This window comes from Bos taurus, chromosome 1, assembly GCF_002263795.3.
Source record: "Bos taurus isolate L1 Dominette 01449 registration number 42190680 breed Hereford chromosome 1, ARS-UCD2.0, whole genome shotgun sequence".
NCBI lineage: Eukaryota > Metazoa > Chordata > Mammalia > Artiodactyla > Bovidae > Bos > Bos taurus.
Genome location: NC_037328.1, coordinates 15506928 through 15519232, shown reverse-complemented (window position 1 = coordinate 15519232; position 12305 = coordinate 15506928). Strand labels below are relative to the sequence as shown.

At 37.4% G+C, this 12305-nt stretch overlaps 1 protein-coding gene across 2 annotated transcripts in view; it reads left to right on the top strand.

Annotated features, from left to right (window-relative positions):
• Nucleotides 1-12305, top strand: part of NCAM2 (neural cell adhesion molecule 2) — a 564637-nt gene that overhangs the window by 364274 nt on the left and 188058 nt on the right. The gene's annotated exons all lie outside the window — the stretch shown is intronic.

Below are 12305 nucleotides of genomic sequence, written 5' to 3'. Positions count from 1 at the left end.
TTAGCTGGATTTAAGTCGTGTTATTTGTTTTATCTTTTTCTTATCTGTGCTTTGTTCACCTTTTCTTCTATTTCTGCCTTATGTAGATTTTGGAGTAGTTTTTAAATATTTATTCTATTTTTTTTTTTTTTTTTTTTACTGCACTGGGTCTCATTTATAGGATTCAAGAACATCTGTCTTTGGTGACATGTATAAGACATCATCTTCTGTCCCCAAGTTACAAAGACTTTTCTTTCAAGTTTCTTCTAATCGTTTTATACTTTTATGTTATAACTTTCGGTTTTTGATCTATTTGGGATTAACTTTAGTATAAAAATTAAGTTCTATGTTCTAGTTCACCTATTTGTATAGTAGTAGTAATAGTCTCTGAATTCAGTTCAGTTCAGTCGCTCAGTTGTGTCCGACTCTTTGAGACCTCATGAATCACAGCACGCCAGGACTCCCTGTCCATCACCAACTCCCGGAGTTCTCTCAGAGTCACGTCCATCGAGTCAGTGATGCCATCCAGGCATTTCATCCTCTGTCGTCACCTTTTCCTCCTGCCCACAATCCCTCCCAGCATCAGGGTCTTTTCCAATGAATCAACTCTTCGCATGAGGTGGCCAAAGTACTGGAGTGTCAGCTTCAGCATCAGTCCTTCCAATGAACACCCAGGACTCATCTCCTTTAGGATGGATGGGTTGGATCTCCCTGCAGTCCAAGAGCCTCTCAAGAATCTTCTCCAACACCACAGTTCAAAAGCATCAATTCTTCGGCGCTTAGCTTTCTTCCCAGTCCAACTCTCACATCCATACATGACCACTGGAAAAACAATAGCCTTGACTAGATGGACCTTTGTTCACAAAGTAATATCTCTGCTCTCCATTATGCTACCTCGGTTGGTCATGACTTTCTTCCAAAGAGTAGCATCTTTTAATTTCATGGCTGCAATCTCCATCTGCAGTGATTTTGGAGCCCAGAAAAATAAAGTCTGACACTGTTTCCACTGTTTCCCCATGTATTTCCCATGAAATGATGGGACCAAATGCCATGATCTTCATTTTCTGAATGTTGAGCTTTAAGCCAACTTTTTCACTCTCCTCTTTAACTTTCAAGAGGTTTTTGAGTTCCTCTTCACTTTCTGCCACAAGGGTTGTGTCATCTGCATCTCTGAGGTTATTAATATTTCTCTTGGCAATCTTGATTCCAGCTTGTGCTTCTTTCTAGCCCAGCGTTTCTCATGATGTCCTCTGCATATAAGTTAAATAAGCAGGGTGACAATATACAGCCTTGATGTACTCCAGAATTGTTCATAATGTCATTTTCATTTCTGATTTTAATCTTTTGAGTTTTATCTTTTTGTACTAGTCCACCTAAGCTAAAATTTTCTCAATTTTGTTGATTTTAATAGTCAACCAACTTTTGATTTCATTAATATTATCTATTTTTGTATTCTCTGTTTTAAAAATTTTTTATTCTAATCCTTATTATTAACTTTCTTCTACTAGCTTAGATTGAGTTTATTCTTATGTTCTAGTCTCTTAGTTTAAGATTTTTTTGTGGTACAACATATGGGCTATCCTGGAAAATGTCCTGTATGCTCTTGAGTAATGTGTTCAATATTGTTTTTGCATAAAATGCATATAAGTTAAATAAGCAGGATGACAACATACAGCCTTGACATACTCCTTTCCCAATTTTGAACCAGTCTGTTGTTCCATATCCAGTTCTAACTGTTGCTTCTTGACTTGCATTGAGGTTTCTCAGGAGAGAAATAAGATGGTCTGGTATTTCCATCTCTTTAAAAATTTTCCAGTTTGTTGTGATCCAGACAGTCAAAGGCTTCAGCGTAGTCAATGAAGCAGAAATAGGTGTATTTCTGAGTTCCCTTGCTTTTTCTATGATTCAACAAATGTTGGCAATTTGGTCTCTGGTTCCTCTGCCTTTTCTATATCGAGCTTGTACATCTAGAATTTCTCAGTCCAGGTACTGCTGAATTGTAACTTAAAGGATTTTAAGCATCATGTTGCAAGCATGTGAAATGAGTACAATTATGTGGGAGTTTGAGCATTCTTTGACATTGCCCATCTTTGGGATTGGAATGAAGCTGATCTTTTCCAGTCTTGTGGTCACTTACTGAGATTTCCAAATTTGCTGGGATATTCAGTGTAGCACTTTCACAGCATCTTCTTTTAGGATTTGCAACAGCTCAGCTGGAATTCCACTGCATCCACTAGCTTTGTTCCTAGCATTAAATGTGATGTTCCTAGCATCAAGTGTGATGCTTCCTAAGGCACACTTGATTTCATACTCTAGGATGTCTGACTGTAGATGAGTGAGGACACCATCATGGTTATCTGGGTCATTAAGGCCTTTATCATTCAGTTCTGTGGATTCTTGGCACCTCTTCTTAATATCTTCTTCTTCTGTTAAGTCCATACTGGGGGATAGTCTCTTTATAACATTGTGACGGTTTTTGCCATACATCAACATGAATTGAGTATATGTATACATGTGTCCCCTCCCTCTTGAACCCCCCTCGCACCTCTCTCTCCACCACATCTCTTTAGGTTGTCACAGAGCACTGGCTTTGGGTTCTCTGCCTCATAAACCAGACACTGGTTATCTATGTTACATATAGTAATTTTTATGTTTCAGTGCTATTCTCTCAAATCATACCACCCTTTCCTTCCCCTACTATGTTCAGAAGTCTCTTCTTTATGTCTGTGTCTCCTTTGCTGCCCTACCCATAGATAACTGATACTACCTTTCTAGATTCCATATACATGACTTACTATACAATATTTGTCTTTATCTTTCTAACTTACTTCACTCTGTATAATCGGCTCTAGGTTCATCTACCTAATTAGAGCTGATTCAAATATATTCCTTTTTATAGCAGAGTAATATTCCATTGTGTATATGTACCTCAGCTTCCTTATCCATTCATCTGTCAATGGTTGCCTCTTTGTCCTAGCTATTGTAAATAGTGATGCAGTGAACATTGGGTATATGGGTTTTTTTAAATTATGTTTCCTCAGGGCATATGCCCAGTAGTGGAATTGATGGGTCATATGGTATTTTTATTTCTAGTTTTTTAAGAATCTCCATACTGTTCTCCATAGTGCTTTAATCAGTTTGCATTCCCAGCAATATAAGAGTATTCTCTTTTTTCCACATGCTATCCAGCATTTATGGTTTGTAGACTTTTTCATGATGGCCATTCTGGCCAGTGCACGATAAGACCTCATTGTAGTTTTGATTTGCATTTCTCTAATAGTGAGTGATGTTGACCATCTTGGTATGTGTTTATGTTTTATTTGAAGAAATGTCTGTGTGGGTTTCCTGCCCACTTTTTTATTTGTTTCTTTTTTTTTTCTGGAATTGAGCTGCATGAGCTTATATGTTTTGGAGATAAATTCTTTGTCAGTTGTTTCATTTGCTGTTATGTTCTCCCATTCTGAGGATTTTCTTTTCACTTTGCTTTTAGCTTTATTCATTTACAAACACGTTTAAGTTTAATTAGGGCCCATTTGTTTTTATTTCTGTTACTCTAAGAGTCCCATATTGGATCTTGCTCTGATTTATTCTGCCTTTGTTTTTCTCTAAGAGCTTTATAGTTTCTGGTTTTATATTTAGGTCTTTAATCCATTTTGAATTTATTTTGGTGTATGTTGTTAGGAAGTGTTCTGTTTTTGTTGTTTTACTTGTAGTTGACCAGTTTTCTCAGCATAACTTGCTGAAGGGACTGTCTTTCTCCATTGTATGTTTTTGACTCGTTTGTCTAGGATAAGCTGTCTTTAGGTGCATGGATTTATCTCTGGACTTTCTATCTTGTTCCATTGGTCTATATTTCTGTCTTTGTGCCAGTACCATACTGTCTTGATGACTAGCTTTGTAATATCATCTGAAATTAGGAAGGCTGATTCCAATAGTTCTACTCTTCTTTATCAAGATTACTCTGGCTATACAAGATCTTTTGTGCTTCCATACAAATTGTTAAATTATTTATTCTAGTTCTGTGAAAAATACCATTGGTAGTTTGGTAAGGTTTGCATTGAATCTACAGGTTGCTTTGGGTAGTATAGTCATCTTCACTATATTGATTTTTCCAATCCAAAAACATAGTATATCTCTCCATCTGTTTGTGTCATTTTTTATTCTTTAGTCAGTGTCTTATAGTTTTCTGCACACAGGTCTTTTGTCTATTTATGTAAATTTATAACTAATTATTTTATTCTTTTTTTGCAATGGTGAATGGGATTGTTTCCTTAATTTCTCTTTTTGATTTTTTCATTATTAGTGTACAGGAATGCAAGGGATTCCTGTGTATTAATTTTATATTCTGTCACTTAACTATATTCATTGATTAGCTCTAATAATTTTCTGGTGGCATATTTAGGGTTTTCTGTGTAGAGAATCTGCAAAGAGCATGTTTTTTTTTTTTTTTTCTTTTCCTGTTTGCTGAGGCTAGGACTTCCAAAACTGTTCAGTAATAATGGTGAGTGTGGACACCCTTATCTTGTTCCTGATTTTAGAGGAAATGCTTTCAGTTCTTTGACATTGATAATAATGTTTGCTGTGGCTTTGTCATATATAGCATTTATTATGTTGAAGTATGTTCCTTCGATACCTACTTTCTAGAGAGATTTTATCAAGCATGTATGTTAAATTTTGTTAAAGGGCATTTCACCTATAAACAATATATTTAATTTATTCTCAAGTGTACATGAAACATTCTTCAGGATAGATCAGATCTTGGGCCACACATCAAGCCTTAGTAAATTTTTTAAAATTGAAATCAATTCAAGCATCTCTTCTGATCACAATGCTGTAAGACTAGATATCAACTGCAGGAGAAAAAAAACTATAAAAAACACAAACAGATGGAGGCTAAACAGCACACTTCTAAATAACCAACAGATCACTGAAGAAATCAAAAAAGAAATCACAATATGCCTAGAAACAAATGACAATTAAAACTCAAAACTTATGAGATACAGTAAAAGTAGTGCTAAGATTGAAGTTCATATCAATACAAGCTCACATTAAGAAACAAGAGAGCCATCAATTAAACAATCTAACTTTACTGCTAAAGCAAGTAAAACAAAAAGAACAAAAAAAAAAAAGGTAGTAGAAGGAAAGAAATCATGAAAATAATAGCAGAAATACATAAAAAAGAAATGAAGGAGACATAGCAAAGATCAATAAAATTAAAAGATGGTACTTTGAGAAGATAAACAAAATTTGGAAATCATTAACTAGCCTCATCAAGAAAAAAAAAAGACTCAATAAAAGTAGAAATGAAAAAGTAAATGTTACAACAGACAACACAGAAATACAAAGGATCATAAGAGACTGCTATGAGCAGGTATATGCCAAAAGAAAGGATAACTGGGAAGAAATGGACATATTCTTAGAAAGCAAATTTATTTAAAGTCTATTTTGTTTATTTGGGTAGTCATCCCTGCTCTTTATGGCTATCATGTCTATCTCTGTTGACTTAGTCTATTTGTGTCTTCATATTGACACTGAATCTCTTACAGTTCGGGCATAACTTTATCAGTTTTTAGCCATTCTGCCAATCTCTGTATGTTTATTGGAGAGTTTAATACATTTACATTTAAAATAATTATTGATGGGGATGGAAGAAATTTAGTATTTTTTTATTTGTTTCCTGAATGTCTTATAATTTTCTTCTCTTGTTTCCTACATTACTGTCTTCTTGTTTAATTGTTTTCTGTAGTGAAATTTTAAAATGGCTTTTTCATTTCCTTTTGTATATATTTTGTATCTGTTTTCTTTATGGTTATTGATGATACTGCACTTAACGTCCTAAAGTTATAACACTCTAACTTAAATTTATGGCAGCTTAACTTCAATAACATAAAATCTGCTCCTTTACAGCTCAACCCTATTCTTTTTGGTTGCTGATATCAAAAAATATATCTTTATATCTTTTGTGTCCCAAAAGAGGAACTGAAAAAATCCAGTTATAAAACACTGTTAGAATTATATTAATATTTTTTAAAAATGTATTAGTCTCTTAAGTCTTATAGGAAAAAAAAAATGTACAGTCACAATCTTCCATTAGAATAGTACTAGCTTTTTTATTGCCTGTATGTCTACTTTTATTGAGTTCTTCATTTCTTCATATGTCTTTGAATTGCTTTCTAGTGTCCTTCTGTTTCAACTTGCAGGATTCCCTTCAGCATTTCTTGCAAGGCAGGTCTAGTAGTAACAAACTCCCTCGGCTTTTGCTTATCTGGAATGTCTTGATTTCTCCCTCACTGTTGAAAGAAAGTTTTCCAGGATCTAGATTTCTTGGTTGACAGATTTTTTTTTTTCCTTTTAGCACTTCAAATACATCCACCCACTACCATCTGTCCTCCAAAGTTTTAGATGCAAAATCTGCTGATAATTATTGAGGATCCCTTGTATGTAATGAGTCACTCCTCTCTTATTGCTTTCTAAGATTTTCTCTTTGCCTTTTGAAAATTCCATTATAATGAATCTTGTCCTGGTCCTCTTTGAATTCATCTTAGTTTTATACTCATGGCTAAAGTTTTAAGCCATTATTCCTTCAAATATTCAGTGTGTCCCTTTTTCTCCCACTTCCCTTCTGAGACTCCTACCACGTGATTGTTGGTTTACTTGGTTATGTCCCACCAGGCTCTTCAGTTACAAACACTTTTCTTCAACCTTTTGTCTTTCTGTTGCTCATATTCAAGAACTTTCATTACATTATTTTATATTCACTGATTCTTCTGTTTACTCCCATTTGCCTTTGAATCCCTCTATTGAATCTTTTCATACTGTGCTACTGGAGATCAGTGGAGAGATAACTCCAGAAAGAATGAAGGGTTGGAGCCAAAGCAAAAACAATACCCAGCTGTGGATGTGACTAGTGATAGAAGCAAGGTCCGATGCTGTAAAGAGCAATATTGCATAGGAACCTGGAATGTCAGGTCCATGAAACAAGGCAAATTGAAAGTGGGCAAACAAGAGATGACAAGAGTGAATGTCAACATTCTAGGAATCAGCGAATTGAAATGGACTGGAATGGGTGAATTTAACCCAGATGACCATTGTATCTACTACTGTGGGCAGGAATCTCTCAGAAGAAATGGAGTGGCCATCATGGTCAACAAAAGAGTTCAAAATGCAGTACTTGGATGCAATATCAAAAATGACAGAATGATCTCTGTTCATTTCCAAGGGAAACCATTCAATATCACAGTAATCCAAGTCTATGCCCCAACCAGTAACTCTGAAGAAGCTGAACGGTTCTATAAAGACCTACAAGACCTTTTAGAACAAACACCCAAAAAAGATGTCCTTTTCATTATAGGGGACTGGAATGCAAAAGTAGAAAGTCAAGAAACACCTGGAGTAACAGGCAAATTTGGCCTTGGAATACAGAATGAAGCAGGGCAAAGACTCATAGAGTTTTGCCAAGAAAATGCACTGGTCATAACAAACACCCTCTTCCAACAACACAAGAGAAGATTCTATACATGGACATCACCAGATGGTCAACACCGAAATCAGATTGTTTATATTCTTTGCAGCCAAAGATGGAGAAGCTCTATACAGTCAGCAAAAACAAGACCAGGAGCTGACTGTGGCTAAAACCATGAACTGCGTATTGCCAAATTCAGACTTAAATTGAAGAAAGTAGGGAAAACCACTAGACCATTCAGGTATGATCTAAATCAACTCCCTTATGATTATACAGTAGAAGTGAGAAGTAGATTTAAGGGCCTAGATCTGATAGATAGAGTGCCTGATGAACTATGGAATGAGGTTCATGACATTGTACAGGAGACAGGGATCAAGACCATTCCCATAGAAAAGAAATGCAAAAAAGCAAAATGGCTGTCTGGGGAGGCCTTACAAATAGCTGTGAAAAGAAGAGAAGCAAAAAGCAAAGGAGAAAAGGAAAGATATAAACATCAGAATGCAGAGTTCCAAAGAATAGCAAGAAGAGATAAGAAAGCCTTCTTCAATGATCAATGCAAAGGAATAGAGGAAAACAACAGAATGTGAAAGACTAGTGATCTCTTCAAGAAAATCAGAGATACCAAAGGAACATTTCATGCAAAGATGGGCTCGATAAAGGACAGAAATGGTATGGACCTAATAAAAGCAGAAGATATTAAGAAGAGATGGCAAGAATACACAGAAGAACTGTACAAAAAAGATCTTCAAGACCCAGATAATCACGATGGTGTGATCACTGACCTAGAGCCAGACATCCTGGAATGTAAAGTCAAGTGGGCCTTAGAAAGCATCACTACTAACAAAGCTAGTGGAGGTGATAGAATTCCAGTTGAGCTATTCCAAATCCTGAAAGATGATGCTGTGAAAGTGCTGCACTCAATATGCCAGCAAATTTGGAAAACTCAGCAGTGGCCACAGGACTGGAAAAGGTCAGTTTTCATTCCAATCCCAAAGAAAGGCAATGCCAAAGAATGCTCAAACTACCACACAATTGCACTCATCTCACACGCTAGTAAAGTAATGCTCAAAATTCTCCAAGCCAGGCTTCAGCAATATGTGAACCATGAACTTCCTGATGTTCAAGCTGGTTTTAGAAAAGGCAGAGGATCCATAGATCAAATTGCCAACATCTACTGGATCATAGAAAAAGCAAGCGAGTTCCAGAAAAACATGTACTTCTGCTTTATTGACTATGCCAAAGCCTTGGACTGTGTGGATCACAATAAACTGTGGAAAATTCTTCAAGAGATGGGAATACCAGACCACTTGATCTGCATCTTGAGAAATTTGTATGTAGGTCAGGAAGCAACAGTTAGAACTGGACATGGAACAACAGACTGGTTCCAAATAGGAAAAGGAGTTCGTCAAGGCTGTATATTGTCACCCTGTTTATTTAACTTATATGCAGAGTGCATCATGAGAAATGCTGGACTGGAAGAAACACAAACTGGAATCAAGATTGCCAGGAGAAATATCAATAACCTCAGATATGCAGATGACACCACCCTTATGGCAGAAAGTGAAGAGGAACTAAAAAGCCTCTTGATGAAAGTGAAAGTGGAGAGTGAAAAAGTTGGCTTAAAGCTCAACAATTCTTTGGCACTCAACCTTCTTCACAGTCCAACTCTCACATCCATACATGACCACAGGAAAAACCAAAATTCAGAAAACGAAGATCATGGCATCCAGTCCCACCACTTCATGGGAAATAGATGGGGAAACAGTGGAAACAGTGTCAGACTTTATGTCTCTGGGCTCCAAAATCACTATAGATGGTGACTGCAGCCATGAAATTAAAAGACGCTTACTCCTTGGAAGGAAAGTTATGACCAACCTAGATAGCATATTCAAAAGCAGAGACATTACTTTGCCAACAAAGTTTGTCTAGTCAAGGCTATGGTTTTTCCATCAAAAGTTTTTGATGCTTTTGAACTGTTGTGTTGGAGAAGACTCTTGAGAGTCCCTTGGACTGCAATGAGATCCAACCAGTCCATTCTGAAGGAGATCAGCCCTGGGATTTCTTTGGAAGGAATGATGCTAAAGCTGAAACTCCAGTACTTTGGCCACCTCATGTGAAGAGTTGACTCATTGGAAAAGACTCTGATGCTGGGAGGGATTGGGGGCAGGAGGAGTAGGGGACGACAGAGGATGAGATGGCTGGATGGCATCACTGAATTCGATGGACGTGAGTCTCAGTGAACTCTGGGAGTTGGTGACGGACAGGGAGACCTGGCATGCTGCGATTCATGGGGTCGCAAAGAATCGGACACAACTGAATGACTGATCTGATCTGATCTGATCTGATTGAGTCTTTTATTTCAGTGATTGTCATTTTAAGTTTCAGTATTTCTTGTAGTCCACTTTTAAGAGGTTTTCTATATCTTTATAGGCATTTCCATTTTCTTCATACAATGTTTTCTTCAGTTTCTCTAATTCTTCCTATAGTTATTTGAGCATCATTAAGATGGTTGTTTGAAAGTCTATCAATATATCTGCCCTCAGGTCTTTTTCAGGGACAGTTTCTTTGATTTAATTTTTCCTTTTAATGTGCTATACTTTCTTATTTCTTTGCCTGCCTTGTGATATTTTTGCTGGAAATTGGACATTTGAATAATAAATATTTACTATGGTGGAACTGGTGGTAAAGAACCTGCCTGCCAACACAGGAAATGTAAGATAAGTGGATTCAATCTGTGGGTTGGGAAGATCCCCTGGAGAAGGGCATGACAAACCACTCCAATACTCTTGCCTGGAGAATCGCATGGACAGAGGAGCCTGGCGAGCTATAATTAATTGAGTCATAAAGAGTCAGACATGACTGAAGTGACTTAACACAGCACATGGAAATCAGATTCTTTCTCAATCACAGGGTTTACTGTGACTGATTCTTTGTTATTATTATTATCAAAGTGTGTTCCTGATCAAACAAAGATCAAACTGAGATAAATTTAAGGAAACCTCTGGTATTTTCTTAGCCTGCACCTTTCCTTCCTGAACATGCTTGAAAGTGTTACTCATTCATTCGTGCCCAAATCTTTATGACCCAATGGATTGTAGCCCTCCAGGCTCCTCTGTCCTTGGAATTCTCCAGGCAAGAATACTGGAGTGGGTTGCCATTTCCTTTTCCAGGGGATCTTCCCAACCCAGGGATTGAACATGGGTCTCCTGCATTGCAAGCACATTTTTTACCATCTAAGCCACCAACATGCATGGTCACTTTCTAATATGTCCATTATATGGAGTTGTTTTTGATTGTCCCAGTCTTTACTATCTGGCCAGGTGCTGCTTGTGGTAAAGAACCTTCCTATCAATGCAAGAAGCATAAGAGACATGGGAAGATCCCTTGGAGGAGGGCATGGCAATCCACTCTAGGTTTTGCCTGGAGAATCCCATAGACTGTGGAGCCTGATGGGCTACTGTCCATAGGGTCGCAAAGAGTTGCATATGACCAACCTAGACAGCATATTAAAAAGTAAAAACATTAGTTTGTCAACAAAGGTCTGTCTAGTCAAGGCTATGGTTTTTCCAGTAGTCATGTATGGGTGTGAGAGTTGGATTATAAAGAAAGCTGAGTGTCGAAGAATTGATGCTTTTGAATTGTGGTGCTGGGGAAGACTCTTGAGAGTCCCTTGCACTGCAAGGAGATCCAGTCAGTCCATTCTAAAGGAGATCAGTCCTGGGTGTTCATTGAAAGGACTGATGTTGAAAAGGTGAAACTCCAATACTTTGGCCACCTGATGCGAAGGGCTGACTCATCTGAAAAGACCCTGATGTTGGGAAAGTTTGAGGGCAGGAAGAGAAGGGGACAGCAGAGGATGAGGTGGTTGAATGACATTACCAACTTAATGGACATGAGTTTGGGTAAACTCCAGGAGTTGGTGATGGACAGGGAGGCCTGGTATGCTATGGGTCATGGGGTCACAAAGAGTTGGACACGACTGAGTGACTGAACCGAACTGAACTGAAGTGAATTGGCACCCACTGCAAAGGAATTTAAAAAGAAAAGAAAAGCGAGGAATTAAAGGATGCCAGTTAATTAAATCCCAGGATTTCACAATTGTGGGAGGTTTAATAACAATGGCCACTGCCTCTTTATATCTTCACCTGTGATCAAAAGCCTCAGTCAGGGATTAGTGCACAGATCCTTGATTTTCTTTTTTCCTATCCTGGCTTTTTATGTGCAACTTATGCCAGCAATGTGTGTACAGTTGCCTGCCTCAGATGGGAAGGGTGATAGGTAGCTGTTTCTGTACACGTACAACAGAAATTCATCAGTGTTAACCAAGAATTACCTTCCATGTCTTTGTCTAGAAGTTGCAAGCATTCAGTAGACATGGCAGTTCCAGATAGTTCCATCAGAAAGATCCTGCTAGTGCAGTTGTTGTGTAGGTGTGGAGACAGATGTCTATTGCTTCCTCCTCTACTGTCTTTCCCAAGTACTCTCTTGTGTGAGTGTCTAAGTGTCACAGAACCTTAAAAATTATAAACAAGAAAAAGGTAATTTAGAAAAGGCTGAGTCTTAAGATACTAGTCCTCTGCCAGATGGAGCATGTACATGTGAATAGATTTGATAAAACGTATTTAGAACATATCCAAATAATCATAAGTTAGAAAAGAGTTGGTATCCTCACAGTGGTAGAGTGAAGTTTGTTATCTTTATCCTGAATAAAATTGGAGAAATTATTGTATTGGTTAACTAGGACTATACAAGTATTTCACAGTTAATACCATATTCTTTATCTTCCAAAAGTACTTGAGGGAAAGTGGGTGGAGACAAAGACTGCAAGACACAGAAGAGTGGACTAGACTAGCTGGATTCTTCT